Below are 16,490 nucleotides of genomic sequence, written 5' to 3'. Positions count from 1 at the left end.
CAAGTTCATACATAGAAGTCATAGAAGTGATCTTCCAACCAGCAGATGGCAATCTACTAATAAATCTTAAAAACATATTTGCTTCCCCTTTAGATCTATATTTTGCTACTCCCTGACCACTTACAAGTAGTAGTTGCAGCATGTGGTTGCTTCAGTCTTCTCTCTAGATATGTTATCAGATACCATAAGATACTTGAGACAGTAAAAGTAACATCAAATAAAAGGTGAGGGTTATAGAATAAAATGAATAAAAAGAATAAATTCTGCTTGGGAAATTTTAAATTTGTTTTTTAAATTGTTTTTAAATTTTAAAATTTCTGGTAATTGTGAGTAAACATAAAAAGCTATTCAATATTCATCTTAGTTATTGACATTTTAAATGTGTTATCAGTCCATTTCTTGCATGATAAAATGAAGTATTTTGAAGTATAACTTGCTCTTTGAAGCAGAGTTCTGTAACAGTCCATGTCAATATCAATTCTTATTGCATAGTATTGCTGATGTATAGTAGAAACGATAATATGTTTAAAAAACAAAGCCTTGAAATCTTTGAAATTATTTACTTTTTCAAATGTAGATGTCCCAAAAGTGAAATACAAAGACTATTAGGAAAATTGTGGGTTTCACTAGATAAGAAGTTTTCTATGTGGCAGAAATCAAAATTTATGATTTCCTTCCCTGATTCACATAAACACATTGTATTCATTTCCTAGGGCTGCTGTCCCAAGGCACTACGAAGGCTTACATACAACAGAAATGCACTGTCTCACAGTTCATTGGAGGCTGGAAGTCCAAATCCAAGGTGTTAGTAGGGCCATGCTCCCTCTGAAACCTTTAGGAAGAATCCTTCCTTGGCTCTTCTAGCTTCTGGTGTTTGCTGATAATCCTTTATATTCTTTGGCTTGTAGACCCATTCCTCCAATCTCTGTCTCTGTAGTCAAATGACATTCTCCCTGTGTGTCTGTCTCTGACTCTTCTTTAAAAGACACCAGTCATATTGAATTAAAAACCACTCTACTTCAGAATGACCTCATCTTAACTAATTGCATCTGCAATGACCCTAAGTCCAAATAAAGTCACATTTTGAGGGGTGAACTTCAGCAAATATTTCAGGAAGACACAGTTTAACCCATAACACATATTAATGAAATTAAAATTCATGATTTTTTTTTCTTGATCAGTGTAATCATATTCTCCATTTGTTCTCCCAGAAGCATTCTTTATATTTCTTCCCCTGTTGTATGTCCCTGGAGGCTGACCTCTGTGGTCTGCATGACTTCTGACTTTTTGTTGGGTTTGATCAATGGGAGGCACCAATAGGAGATCAGAAGGCAGGAGAGTGACAGGTTGGGTATTTATTTTCACCATTCCTGCTGAGTCTCCGCAGTTTTAGCAGTAGGTGCATTTTGCTGTAACTACAGTTTCTATTAGGCAACCCTGCTTCCGAGGCTCCAGCTCTCTCTGGGCCCATGGTCCCTCTCATTATCTGTTTAGATCCATGGGTCAGAATGCTTTGCCTTTCTTTGTTGGTATCCTTAAACCTCCTCACACCTCTGTATAAATTATCCATTAAGCACCTTTAATTTCATACTTTGAGTATACCATCTGTTGCCTGCTTAGTCCCTGAGTGATCATTAACCAAAATATGTTGCCTTGGGAAAATGTAAATATTGTGGTGGCCAATCCCCTCCTTTGGGGAATTATGATCCATTATTTCACAGTGATTCTCTTCAGTACATGAGGTATTCAATGGTGATTTTCTACCTCCCTCATTTTTATCTTTACTAATTTGTGTTCTTTATAAGGAAGAGTTATCCTTTCCCTTCTATTTATTTATTCAATTGTTTATTTATATCATTGTGGTCTTGTGGGTATTAATTTTGAGCTTTGGATTATAACCCAATATCATCATTATTTATTTTATTACTTAATTTGTTCCAGATTTAGACATTGGGAGCGCTTCCAGGTTGGCTTTTGTGTTCTTTTAACATGCTACCTTTCTTTTTATTACTTCCTTACTCTTGGTTACCAAAAGAAGCTCCAGGCTCATCTGGTATTTTCTTTGTCCTAATCGCTCCTCCAAAGAGCCCTGTTTCCTTTAATTTGAGAATGGTATTTAGAAACTAGGATATTGGAACAAGGTGTGCTCATTGCCACCAGAGTGTCTAGGTCCTCTCAGTGATAGAGCTAAGAAAAATATGTATACACATGGGCCAGTATAAACATATTATACATGTATTATACATACTATGTTTATGTATTTATTTCTGTCTATATTAGTCTCAGGGTTTATATGAAAGGTAGGGGCAAATAGCAAACCATGTGTAATCTCTATTACCAGGACTATAAAGATTGGGTAACCATAGTATCTACATAGTATATATATTTATCTCTGGGTGTACCCTTTCTATCCATTATATAACAGCTCCAGTCTTTTTGCCTCCCTAAAAGTGCTTTTAAGAGCTCCTGGGAGTCTGTATGAATGATGTAATATGATACCTCTTTCAGGATTGAAGTTCTTATTCCCCCAACTGCTGGGAATGTGAGTGTCTTAGAGCTGTCAGCTAAATTCCTCTTCCAGGACTACTCTCTTCTGAAGAGCTACCTTGTCCAAAGTCAGGCTCACTTTCTGGGGCAGGCTGTATTTGATGACTTGTCCATGTATATGTATCAAAACCCAACTATGTGTGCTGAATTTGGAACAATTCTGGAGAGCCATCCCAGCTCCAGAGTTGCTCAGGGGATAAGCTGAAGCCTTTGATGTAACTATATTGCAGTTCATCTTCTGTCTTTGTCCAGTCCTATTTTCTTAAGTACTTCTCAATAAATGTTCTACGTATCAATCTCTGACTCAGAGTCTGCCTGCCAGTCCTTTGTCAGAGTGGTCCTAGGAAACAGACTCTAAAATGGAATCTTGAAGGTGAGTCACCAACCAGCCATCTGCTGATGAGAACCACATAACTGGTGATGGTGGAACAGTGATAACCCCTCTCATGGTTAGGTGACCTTCCTTCCTCCACCATCAGGAGGAAGGCAACCCCCCTTGCTACTTTCAGAGACTGATAGTGAACTCATGAACGCCGATGTTATTATTTGTCTTGGTGGGATGTGGGCAGAGGGGAAGTCTCAATGTCAATTATACTGGAACAGGAAATTACTAGAAAAGTGGTTCTCAGGAGGGGGAGGGCCTCCTTTTTCTCTCAAGGCTTTATCTTTTAAGCCCAGTCTCTAAAGAGTCTAGATGGCACGAAGGAGTAAGATTTAAACTGCCACTTGGAGACTGGACAGATAGGAGGCAGGGAGGAAGCCCAGGGAGACCCTGAAGGGATAACCTGGGGCTTTGGGACACTGTCAATGATATTATCTAGCAGCCAGTAAAACAAACAAACAAAAAAAACTTTTTCTTTTTTGGTTGAGAGATGTAATTCCTTTTTATAATCGGTAAAATTTGTTCCGGCTAGTGTGGCTCAGTGTTTGAGCATCAATCGATGAACTAGGAGGTCAGGGGACATGCCTGGGTTGTGGGCTTGATCCCCAGTAGGGGGCATGCAGGAGGCAGCCAATCAATGATTCTCTCTCATTATTATTATTTTTTAAATACATATTTTATTGATTTTTTTTTACAGAGAGGAAGAGAGAGGGACAGAGAGCTAGAAACATCGATCAGCTGCCTCCTGCACACCCCCTACTGGGGATGTGCCCTCAATCAAGGTACACGCCCTTGACCGGAACCGAACCTGGGACCTTTCAGTCCTCAGGCTGACGCTCTATCCACTGAGCCAAACCAGTTTTGGCCATTGTTGTTTTTATCTCTCCCTTTATCTTCCTCTCTCTGAAATCAGTAAAAACATATTTTTAAAAATAAGTAAAGTTTGTTCAAACACCAGTATATTATTTAGGCTTTTTCAGTGAAACATAATGAATAAGATTGATAGATAGATATAAGCAGATAGATGGAGAGGTAGACAGATATAAGAGAAAATTTATTATGAGAAATTGGCTGACACAGTTATGAGGTTGAGAAGTCCTATGATCTGCCATCTATAAGCTGGAGACTCAGGAGGGCCAATGGTGTAATTCAGTCTGAGTTCAGAGGCCTGAGAATCAGGGAGCTAATGGTGTAAGTCCTTATCTAAATCTGAAAACCTGAGAGAATCAGGAACACTGACATCCCACAGCAGGTGAAGTTGGAAGTCTCTCAAGCAGAGAGCAAATTTGCCCCTTCTGCCTATTTATTCTATTTGAGCCCTCAACTGATTGGCTGATGTTTACTCACATTGGGGAGGGTAGTTCTTCTTTACTTAGCTCATTAATTTAAATGCTAATCTCTTCCTGATATACTCTCTCAGATGTACCCAGAAATAATGTTTTACCAGCTATCTTAGCATCTTGTAGGCCAGTCAAGTTGACACATAAAATTAACCATCACAATCACAGACTAGTATCAGCTGAACTGTGGAAGAGAAGGGATAGATGTGACTATTCCTGGGCTAGGATTATAAAGGAGAGGGCAGTGCCTCCTAAGGCCACTGTATTAGAACAGTGATGAGTGGGATCCCCAAGGGGAAAGTGAATGTCAGGGGACCAAGATATGGGCTGTGAGCTCAGCCATTCTTTTCTACACAATCAGTATTTATTTCTAAAAGCCAGTGAGTTTTCTTTATTGCACTTAGCATGCTCATATGCTGCCACTGGACTTTGAGCTCCAAGAAAGTAAGGATCCTCTCTTGTTATAATCCAGGAATCCCACTTCTGGGTATATGTGTGTGTGTGTGTGTATATATATATATATATATATATATATATATATGAAAACAAAATATCAAAAATATATCCACACTCACAATACAGCATTATTCACAATAGTCAAGATATGGAAAAGACCTATGTGTCCATCAACAGATGAGTGGATAATAGAGATATGATATACACATATACATATATGTACATATGCAGTATATACATTATACTTATCTGGATATAATGAATATTATTTAGCCCTGAGGAAGATGAAATCTTGCCATTTGTGACAACATGGATTTACTGGAACATTATGCTAAGTGAGGTAAATCAGGCAGAGAAAGATAAAAAAAAACACCCCTGTATAATCTCACTTATATGTAAAATATAAAAAAGTAGATGAACTTATAGAAACAGAGAGTAGAAAGGTGACTAACTAGGGGCTGGACTGGGGGAATGGACCTGGGGAGATGTTGGTCAAAGGGTACAAACTTCAGGTTAGAAGATAAATACTCTAGAGAATATTACATGCAACATTGAAAGTTGCTCAGAGATTACTTTTAAACTCACCACAAAAAAATAATGATTATTATGTGATATGATGGAGGTGTTAGCTAATTCTATGTTGATAATCACATTGCAATACATAAGTGTATCAAATCAACATGTTATACTACTTAAATTTAGACAATGTTATACAGGTATATTATATTTTATTAAAAATACATCTTAGAGGGGATCAAGATGATGTCTGGTAAGACGTCAGTGAGGGACAGAATGTGAGTGAGAGAAGGAGTGAAAGGGGAGTTTGTGTGTGTGTGTGTGTGTGTGTGTGTGTGTGTGCATGTGCAACAGTTAGATCTTACAGGAGTCTTGGGGGCTGGCAGACAGGACTCTACTAGATTGGGAGTCCCTGCTACCACTGCAAGCACTCCTGGGGAAGCCGGCTGTGGCACAGAAACCATGCCACCTTGAAGGGGAGAAATGTGACGAGGAGCCCAGACTCACCATGACCCAAACTGGCTTCAGATACATTATCAGAACCTACAACCACTCCAGCCAAAAACCTGCTACCTCGTTTGCAGACCCATATACACCAGGATTCCAGCCTCCTTGGCTACAGACTTCTGTGAGTTGCAGAGTGCACTTCCCTCCTGCCAAGCCCACCATTGCAGCTGGAGACCTTGCACAACAAGGTGCCTGGGCTCTCCAGTGAAACTCAGGGTGTGTGACCCTCCTGCCAAGCCCACTGCTTCATCCACAGGCTCCTCACTAGCCGGTGCCTGGGCTCTCTGGGAAGCCCCAGAGTGTGTGACCCACTCGCCAAGCCCGCCTTTTTAGCCACAGGCCCTGCACAAATCAGTGCCTGAGACCTCCAGTGAGCTTCTGAGTGCATTACCCTCCCACTAAGCTTGCCACTTCAACCACAGGCTCCATGCACCTCAGAATCTGGACCCTTTGGTGAGAGCAAAAATGAAGAGTCAAAAAATAACCTCCAAAGGAAAGAAAAGGAGAAATCATCAGAAAAGGAACTAAATAAAACAGAGGCATGCAATATGTGAAAAAAAAGAATTCAGAGTAAAGATCATACAGTTCCTAAACTGGCTGGATGAGAAAATAATCAACTTATGTAAGAGTCAAGAGGAAATCAAGAATGATACACATACAATAAAATACATAATGGAAGATCTCTACAATAGACTAGAAGAAGTGGAAGACCAAATCAGTGAGTTAGAAGATAGGGCAGAAAAACACACCAAATCTGAATAGCAATTGTAGAAAAAAATTAGAAAGTAGGAGGAGAGCCTAAGGGAGCTTTGGGACAACATGAAATCAACTAACATATGTATAACAGGGGTGCCATAAGGACAAGAAGAGGAGCAAGGGTTAGAAAACCTATTTAAAGAAATAATGAAGAAAATTTTCCTGATTTGGGGAAGAAAAATATCACACAAGCACAGAGAGTCCCAAACAAGATGAACCCCCAAAGACCCACACTAACACATGGTGTAATTACAATGGCAAACATTAATGACAAAGAGAGAATCTTAAAAGCTGCAAGAGAAAAACAGAAAGCTATGTATAAGGGATCCCCAATTAGATTATCAAATGATTTCTCAACAGAAATATATCAGGCCATAAGGGAAAGGGATGAACTCTACAAAGTGATGCAAAGCAAGGGACTGAATCCAAGCATACTCTCTATTCAGCAAGACTATCATTCAAAATTGAAGGAGAAATCAGGAGCTTAAAAAAAAAAAAGGCTAAGGGAGTTTAGCACTAACAAGACAGCAATGTGAGAAATGCTAAAGGGACTGGTGTAAAATAAGAAATAGATGGGGAACAAGGAACACAGGCATAAAGAATAAAAATGACTACAAACAAGTACCTATCAATAATAACCTTAAACATAAATGGATTAAATGCTCCAATCAAAAGACATCAAGTGACTGAATGGATAAGAAAACATGACCCATATAAAATGCTTCCTACAAGAGATCAACCTTAGAACAAGGGACTAACACAGACTGAAAATGAAGGGATGGAAACATATTTTTTAGGCAAATATAAATGAAAAAAAAAAGCTGAAGTAGCAACACTTATATCTGACAAAATTAACCCCAAAGTGAGTGTCATAACAAGAGATAAGGAAGACCATTTCATAAATACCAAAGAGATAGATACAACTAGAGGATATAACTCTGGTAAACATATAGACACTCAATGCAGGAGCATCCAAATACATCGAAAAAAACTTCTGGAAGATATCAAGAGAGAGATGTCCACAGCAATACAATAATAGTAGAGGACTTTAATACTCCACTGACATCACTAGATAAATCATCTAGATAGAAAGTCAGAAAAGAAACAGCAATCCTAAATGATTCATTAGATCAGATGAACTTAATCACCATCTTCAGAAAATTTCATCCCAAAGCTATGAATATACATTCTTCTTTGAAAATGTACATGGGACATTTTCAAAGATAGACCACTTATTGGGACACAGGCAACTATCTCCAAATTCAAGAAGATTGAAATCATATCAAGCATCTATTCTGATCACAATGTGATCTTTTTAGATCACAATATTAGAAATCAAGTACAATAAAAACAATCACAAAAATTCAAACACTTGGAGACTAAGTAGCATGTTATTAAACAACTAGAGGCCTAGTGCATGAATTCATGCATGGGTGGGGTCCAGCCGGCCTGGCCACAATTGGAGATGATAAGGGCCAAGCATGTTAAGAGGATAAGATCGTAGGAGGTTGGCCAACTGGTCCGCCCTGATCAGGCCCAATCAGGGCCAGGTTCCTGGGGGGAGGGGCTGTGGGTGATTGGCCAGTGGGCTCCACCCCTGATTGGGGTGAGGGAGGGCCGATTGGGGCAGAGCTGGCTGGGGAGAGGGGCTATGGGCAATCAGGGTGGTGGGGGCTGATCAGGGGTGGGGCAAGACATGGGGAGGGACTGTGAGTGGTGGCCTGGCTGGCCCCACCCAAGAATGGGGTTGGGGCTAGTGGCCTGAGGTAGGGGCCATGGGTGGTTGGCTGGCCCGCCCTGCCCCTGATTGAAATGGTGGGGCCCATCAGGGTTGGAGCTGGCTGGGTGGAGGGGCTGCTGGAGTTTGGCCAGCTGGCCATGCCCCCTATTGGGGTAGGTGGTGGCAATCAGGGGTAGGGCCAACTGGGGGGAGGGGTAGAAGGAGGTTGGTCGGCTGGCCCCACCCCCTGATTGGGCTGGTTAGCTGGCCACAGTGGACATCACAGCAATCCATCATTCTACTCATTGTGGTCACTGGCTATATGATTGGGTTACCAAAGAGATCAAAGAAGAAATAAAACACATCTTGGAAACAAATGACAATGAAAACAAAACAATCCAAAATCTATGGGACACAGTGAAAGCAGTCTTGAGTGGGAAGTTTATAACATTACAGACGTACCTAAAAAAACACACACACAAAAAACACACACACAGAAAAAAAACAATAAAAACTGGTAATAAATTATATAACTCTAGAACTTAAAGAATTAGAAAGATAACAAGAAAAGCCCAGAGTGAGCAGAAGAAAGGAAATACTAAAGATCAGAGGGGAAATAAATGACATAGATACCAAAAAACCCCCAAAACAATACAAAACATCAATGAAACCAAGAGCTAGTTCTTTGAAAGGATAAACAAGCATGATGAAATTCTAGCCAGGCTCACCAAGAAGTGAAGAGAGAGAACCCAAATAAACAAAATCAGAAATGAAAGAGGCGAAATAACAACAGACCCCAAAGAAATACAATTGTAAAAAAAATAAAAAATGCTATGAACAACTCTATTACAACAAACTGGTCAACCTGAAGAAACAACAACCTTCCAAAACTCAATCAGGAAGAATAAAAAATCTGAATAGGTTAATAATTATGGAGGAAATTGAAGCAGTAATCATAAAATTTCCAGCAAACAAAAGCTCTGGGTCAGACACCTTCAAGTGGAGTTTTAGCAAACATTCAAAGAACTAAAATCTATTCTCCTCAGACTATTCCAAAAAATTCAAGACACTTTCAAGCTCTTTCTATGAAGCCAGAATTACCCTAATCCCAAAACCAGATAAAGATGCTACAATGAAAGAGTATTACAGGACAAAATCCCTGATGAACATAGATGCTAAAAACCTCAACAAAATTCTAGCAATTGTATCCAGCATTACATTAGAAAGATCATACTCCATGACCAAGTGAGATTTATTCTTGGGATGTAAGGCTGGCACAATATCCACAAATCAATTAATGTGATACACCACATAAACAAATTGAAAGAAAAAAAAACCCCACATAATTGTATCAATTGATGCAAACAAAGCATTTGACAAAATCCAATACCCTTTCTTGATAAAAACTTTCAGCAAAGTGGGAATAGAGGGGTCATACCTCAACATAATAGAAACTTTATATAACAAACCTACAGCCAACATCATACTCAGTGGGCAAAAAGTAAAACCATTTCCCCTAAGAATAGGAACAAGACTGGGATGCCCACTTTCAAATTTTCATTTTTTTATTGTATTTTTCTTTTCTTTTTTTTTTTTTTTTAAATATATTTTTATTGATTTTTTACAGAGAGGAAGAGAGAGGGATAGAGAGTTAGAAACATCGATGAGAGAGAATCATCGATCAGCTGCCTCTTGCACACCCCCTACTGGGGATGTGCCCGCAACTAAGGTCTGTGCCCTTGACTGGAATCGAACCCGGGACCTTTCAGTCCACAGACCGACACTCTTATCGGGATGCCCACTTTCAACACTCCTGTTCAACATAGTACTGGAAGTACTAGCCATAGACAACAAGAAGAAATAAAAGGAATCCAAATTGGAAAAGAAATAAAACTCTCATTATTTGTAGATGACATGATAGTGAACATAGAAAACACTGAAGATTTCATTAAAATACTACTAGACTTGCCTAGCCAGCATGGCTCAGTGGTTGGGCATTGACCTATGAACCTGGAGGTCATGGTTCTATTCCCAGTCAGGGCACTTGCCCAGGTTGCGGGCTCAATCCCCAGTGGGGATGTGCCGGAGGCAGTCAATCAATGATTCTCTCCCATCATTGATATTTCTATCTCCCTCTCACTTCCTCTCTAAAATCAATAAAAATATTTTTAAAAATCTATGCCAAAAAAACCTCTACTAGACTTAATAAATGAATTTGGCAGTGTAGCAGGATAAAAAATTAACATCCAGAAATCTATAGCTTTTTTTTATACACCAATAATGAACTCACAAAAAGAGAAACTGAAAAAAATACCATTTACCATTACAACAAAAAAATTAAGATACCTAGAAATAAATTTAATTAAGGAGGTAAAAGATCTGGACCTGGAAAATTACATGACGTTGACAAAAGAGACAGAGGAAGACATAAATAAATGGAAGATTATACTATGTTCAAGGACTTGTAGTATCAAAATGTTTATACTACTCAAAGCAATCTATAGATTCAATGCAATCCCCATTAAAATACCAGTGGCATATTTCACAGACCTAGAACAAACTCTCCAAAAATTCATATGACATAAAAAAAGACCCTAAATAGCCCCAGCAATTCTTAGAAAGAAGAACAAAGATGGAGGCATCATAATACCAGATACCAAGCTATATTATAATACAAAGCCACTTTTCTCAAAATTGCCTGGTATTGGCACAAGAACAGACATATAAACCAATGAAACAGAACAGAGAACCCAGAAACCAACCCAAGTTATTATAGTCAATTATTATTTGACAAAGGAGGCAAGAGCATATAATGGAGTCAAGACAGTCTCTTCAATAAATTGTGTTGGGAAAATTGGACATATGCAAAAAAAATGAAACTAGATTACCAACTTACACCATAGACAAAAACAAACTCAAAATGGATGAAGGACTTAAACAAAAGATGGGAAACCATAAAAATATTAGAAGGAGCCATAGGCAGCAAAATAGCAGACATATGTCATAGCAATATCTACTGATACAGCTCCTTGGGCAATTAAGGAGAAAATAAACAAAATTTCCTTGGAAATTAAGGAGAAAATAAACAAATGGAACTACATCAAAATAAAAAGCTTCTGCATAGCAAAAGAAACCATCAACAAAACAACAAGAAAGCCTACTGAATGGGAGAACAGATTTGCCAATGTTATATCCAGTAAGGGTCTAACACCAATATTTATAAGGAACTCATACATCTTAACAAAAGGAAGATAAACCATCCAATCAAAAAATGGGCAAATGACCTAAATAGACACTTTTTGAAAGTGGACATACAAAAGGCCAAGAGACATATGAAAACATGCTCAAAGTTACTAAACATCTGAGAGATGCAAATCAAAACAACAATGGGGTACTATCTCACCCCTGTCAGAATAGCTATCATCAACGAATCGACTATCGACAAGTGTTGGCAAGGATGTGGAAAAAAAGGAATCCTTGCGCACTACTGATGGGAATGCAGACTGGTGTTGCCACTGTGGAAAACAGATTGGAATTTCCTCAAAAAACTAAAAATGGAACTCCCATTTGACCCAGTAATCCCACTTCTAGGAATTTATCCCAAGAAATCAGAAACACCAATTAGACCAGACATATGCATTCCTATGTTCATAGCAGCACAATTTACAATAGCTAAGATTTGGAAACAGCCTAAGTGTGCATCAGCAAATGAGTAGATTAAAAAGCTGTGGTACAGCCATAGCTGGTTTGGCTCAATGGATAGAGCATCGGCCTGTGGACTAAAGGGTCCCAGGTTCGATTCCATTCAAGGGCACATGCCAGGGTAGCAGGCTCAATCCCAAGTAGGGAACATGCAGGAGGCACCCAATCAATGATTCATCATTGGTGTTTCTATCTCTCTCTTCTCCCTTCGTTTCTTTGAAATCAATGAAAATATATATTTTTTAAAAAGCTGTGGTACATCTACACAGTGGACTACTATGCTGCTATAAAAAAAGAAAGAACTCTTACCATCCACATCAGCATGGATGGACATGGAGAGCATTATGATAAGCAAAATAAGCCAGTCAGAGAAAGATATCATATGATCTCACTCATTTGTGAAATATAATGAATAACATAAACTGATGAACAAAAACAGATCCAGAGACAGAGAAGCATCGTAGACTGTCAAACCTTAGAGAAAAGGCAGAGGAGGGTCCAGTGAGGGGTTAAAAGATCAACCAAAGGACTTGTATGCATGCATATGAGCATAACCAATGGACACAGACACTAAGGAGGGTGTGGGCATATGCTGGGTGGGGGGAGGGTGGGAGTTGCCAATGGGAGGTCAATAGGGGAAAAAGGAGACATATATGTAATACTTTAAACAATAAAGAATTAAAAAATATATATGTTGGAGATTTTTCTTATCACCACATGTAAATTGACCTCATTCCTTTTTAAAAAAATAAAAGTTATAGTAAAGTAATATTTGTATATGATATAAAACATATGCAAAGGTTTATAATGGATAGAAATCATTTTCTGCCTCATCTCCTTTCTTCTTGCCCTGCTTCTAAAATTGATAGTTACCTACCAATTTTAGATATTGTTTATTAAGTTTCTAATAAGGTAGGTGAATATTTAGCTAATTACTCCATCCTATCTCTTCCCAATATTGTTTCACCTCTCCTTCTCTGCACTTATATTACCTCTTCCACAGCAATCCTTTTATTTTTCAAAATATCTCTGCTCTCCCTTTGATTTGCCATTATCAAGGTTTATAAAGTTTTTATTCTATTCTGTAATCATAATGAAATTTTCTGTGATTTGCTGGTACCTATGGATCATATGCAGATTAGGACTCTTTCAGTAGCAAGTGACAGAAAACTTATCTCAAAACAAATGCAGCGGGAAAGGAATTAATTTGCTCACATAACACCCAAGTGTAGAAATAGATGGAGCCTCATCTGAAGCTTCACCCAGAAGTTTATCAGGACACAGTTTCTCCCTTTGCATTTTTTAAGTTACTTTTATTTTTTAAAAATATTTTTATTGATTTCAGAAAGAAAGGGAAAGGAAGAGAGAGATAGAAACATCAATGATGAGAGAGAATTATTGATTGGCTGCCTCCGATGATTGCATGTGCCCTTGACGGGAAACAAACTAGGGACCCTTCAGTTCACAGGCCGATGCTCTATTCATTGAGCCAAATCAGCTAGGGCCCTCAGGATTTTTTCAATGCTATTTTAGGTGGGTTCTATCGGGGTAAACTCTTCTTTCAAAGAGGCAAGATGTTGGCAACTGCTTCAGACTTCCACTCTTTTAAGGTTAAGTCCAGTAAATCAAGGTTTGGAATGTATTCTGATTGGAACAATGTGTTCTTATGCTCAATTTTGAACCTATTGCTGTGAGCAGAGGCTTTGGGTGTGCTGATTATCTAACTCCCATTTCTGGAACTAGGACTGGATCTCTACACAGAGCATAGAAGTGTTCCCCCGCAAAAGGAAATCAGGGTGTTTTTACCAAAAGAAAATAATAAAAGAGACTGTGCACCAACAATAACAAATACGCACCCTAGAACACAAACTCTAATGTCTTCAGGGTTCTGTTTATATAAACTTGAGAACTGAATGAGTGGTGGTTACTAACAGCAGTGCAATGAATTTTTTTAAAATGTCATTAGCCAAACAAAACATATCTGGAGAACTAATTTTGCTTGAGAGCCATCAATGTGCAACTATTGATCTGTATATTAATTCTAAAAGTTAAAAAATGCAATAGTGTTTATAATGTTATATTATATATAAAGTGTAAACAGTTTTTATGGCAGAGTGAATTAATGTTTAAAAAATTCTCTAGGATCCCTGTTATGACTACCGCAGCACTTTAGATAAGAATTTATTAGATAGTTTATTAAATAGTTTAAGACCCCCACCTTAATTTTTATTTTATTTACTTATTCATCTCTTAATTAATTTAATTTTATTCATTCATATTTTCATTTTATCTGTTAATTTTGTAGCAGACATAGAAGGATATAGGAAACCTTTGATTTCCATAATTAGACCTTCAATAAATCACACATTTTCAGACCTACTCTTATGTTCCATTGTACCTGCTGCCCAAGTCAAGAGCTTCTTTGGAGTTCTATTCTGCAGGCTGGCTTTTCCCCTTCATTAATTAATAATATTCTTCCTCCTTTTTGTTCTACAGGAATTTTCTGTATATTAATGGCCTCTTTCTATTTTTTTGTGTTGTGGATTTAAGCCTTTAAAAGAAATCCATTACTGTTATCTTAGTGGTTTCACAGAAAGGGAATGATATGAATACATGTGCTTAATTAGCACATAATATTAAACCCGAAGTCTCTACATAACTTCTTTTTAATAGCTGTATAGCAATCAATGTTTTTCAACCTTTTTCATTTCATGGCACAATAAACTAATTACTAAAATTATGCAGCAGACCAAAAATATATTTTTTGCAGATCTGAAAAAAGGGTGTAATTTTTATTGATTTTAAAAAAAGTAATTACCTACCCCTTTTGCTATACAGTAACTTAAAAAACAAAACAAAAACCTGGTGCCTATACTTGTATATAAGGATTTCTGGCACAAGAATTAACTAATCAGATGCAATCTTATTATGTGACGTGACTAATAAGATGCAACTCTATTATATGATCTATATATTTATGTCTCAGGACAGGGCATTAACACTGGGAAGCTATTGTTGTGCTGATGTCATTTACTTTATTTGACAGTCTAAGGGAAAAGAGGTCAGTGCCACTGACTAAATAGTCAGATATTACATGTTTTAAAAATTCTTGCTGCACACTGGTTGAAAATTGCTGGTATAGATATTTTCTTATATATTAATTTGTCTTCTACTGATTAACAATAAAATTTTTGATTCCAAATACTGCTGTTATGAACATTTTTTGACATAGCTCTATGCACATACATATTTGTAGAATAAATTTCTGGAGGCAAAGTGATAGATTGAAAGTTTTTGGAAAGTTTCTCTTTGGAGTGTGTGTATGTAAAGTGATATTGCATAGTGGTTAAAAGCATGAACTCTGGGGCCAGGTTGCCTGTGCTCATAATCCTGGTTCTCTTCCTTACCATTGCTGTGACCTTGGGCAAGTTACTTAAGTTTCTGTGTCTTGTTTTTCTAATGAGTAAAAATGAGAATTAATAATATCACCTTTCTCCTAGGGTTGTGCAGATTAAATGAGTCGATTTGCTGAGATTCATGCCTGATAATAAACACTCAATAACTATTATTTGCTAATGTTATTATTCTAGGTGAGACTTAGCAACCACACTAGCAAAAAAGAGGCCACTGTAAATAAATAAATAAATAAATAAATAAATAAATAAATAACAATGAAAAATAAAAGGAAAAGAAGAGAAAGAAAGAAAGAAAAAAGACTTACACCTGCACTAGTGAAAACACAAAAAAACGAGGAGTCTCATTTATGGTGGGCTGGAGCAGCACTCTGGTAATTGCCTCTGGCATGACCTTTAGTGGAGATAAGGTAAAACCCACAAAGAAGAGAGATACAGCTTAGCTGAGGTTTGGGCTTGGAGCTTTCTTACCCAGTAGTCTACCAAATGTGGTCACTTGAGAGTGGCATTGTTAACTGCCGTCCCTTTAGTTTGATACATAGTTGAGTGAATAAGTGAGTGAGTTAATGAAAACAGGCTTAAGAATTATTTTTTTCTTCTCTTAAATTCCTTCCTAGCATCCTTAACTCTTCAATAAAGTCTTATTACAGCATAGCCTTACTGTAAGCATGTTTGGGAGGGAGGGGACATGGGAGAAGGCACAAGTGAGAGAAGCATCATGGAGTCTGAGGTCACAGAAGCAACTAGGGCTGAAAAGAGGCAAATACAATTTCTAGGGCTCCCTAGGAACACTTCTGCTAAACGCCTGGACTTCCTGCTGCCCTATAGGTCTGCTCATACTTGGGTATTAAAAGGAGAATGATTGCTGAAACTGGTTTGGCTCAATGTATAGAGCGTCGGCTTGGGGACTAAAGGGGCCCGGGTTCGATGGGTTCGATTCCTGCCAAGGGCAAGTACCTTGGTTGAGGGCATATCCCCAGTAGGGGGTGTGCAAGAGGCAGCTGATCGATGACTCTCTCTCATTGATGTTTCTAACTATCTCTCTCCCTTCCTCTCTGTACAAAATCAATAAAATATATTTAAAAAAAAGGAGAATGATTTTTCAATACTGGAAATTCCGGTAGCACATTGGCTGCTACACAGTATCCTCT

This window comes from Pipistrellus hanaki, assembly GCF_964339955.1.
Source record: "Pipistrellus hanaki genome assembly, chromosome: 1".
Classification (NCBI taxonomy): domain Eukaryota; kingdom Metazoa; phylum Chordata; class Mammalia; order Chiroptera; family Vespertilionidae; genus Pipistrellus; species Pipistrellus hanaki.
This window is presented reverse-complemented; position numbering follows the sequence as displayed.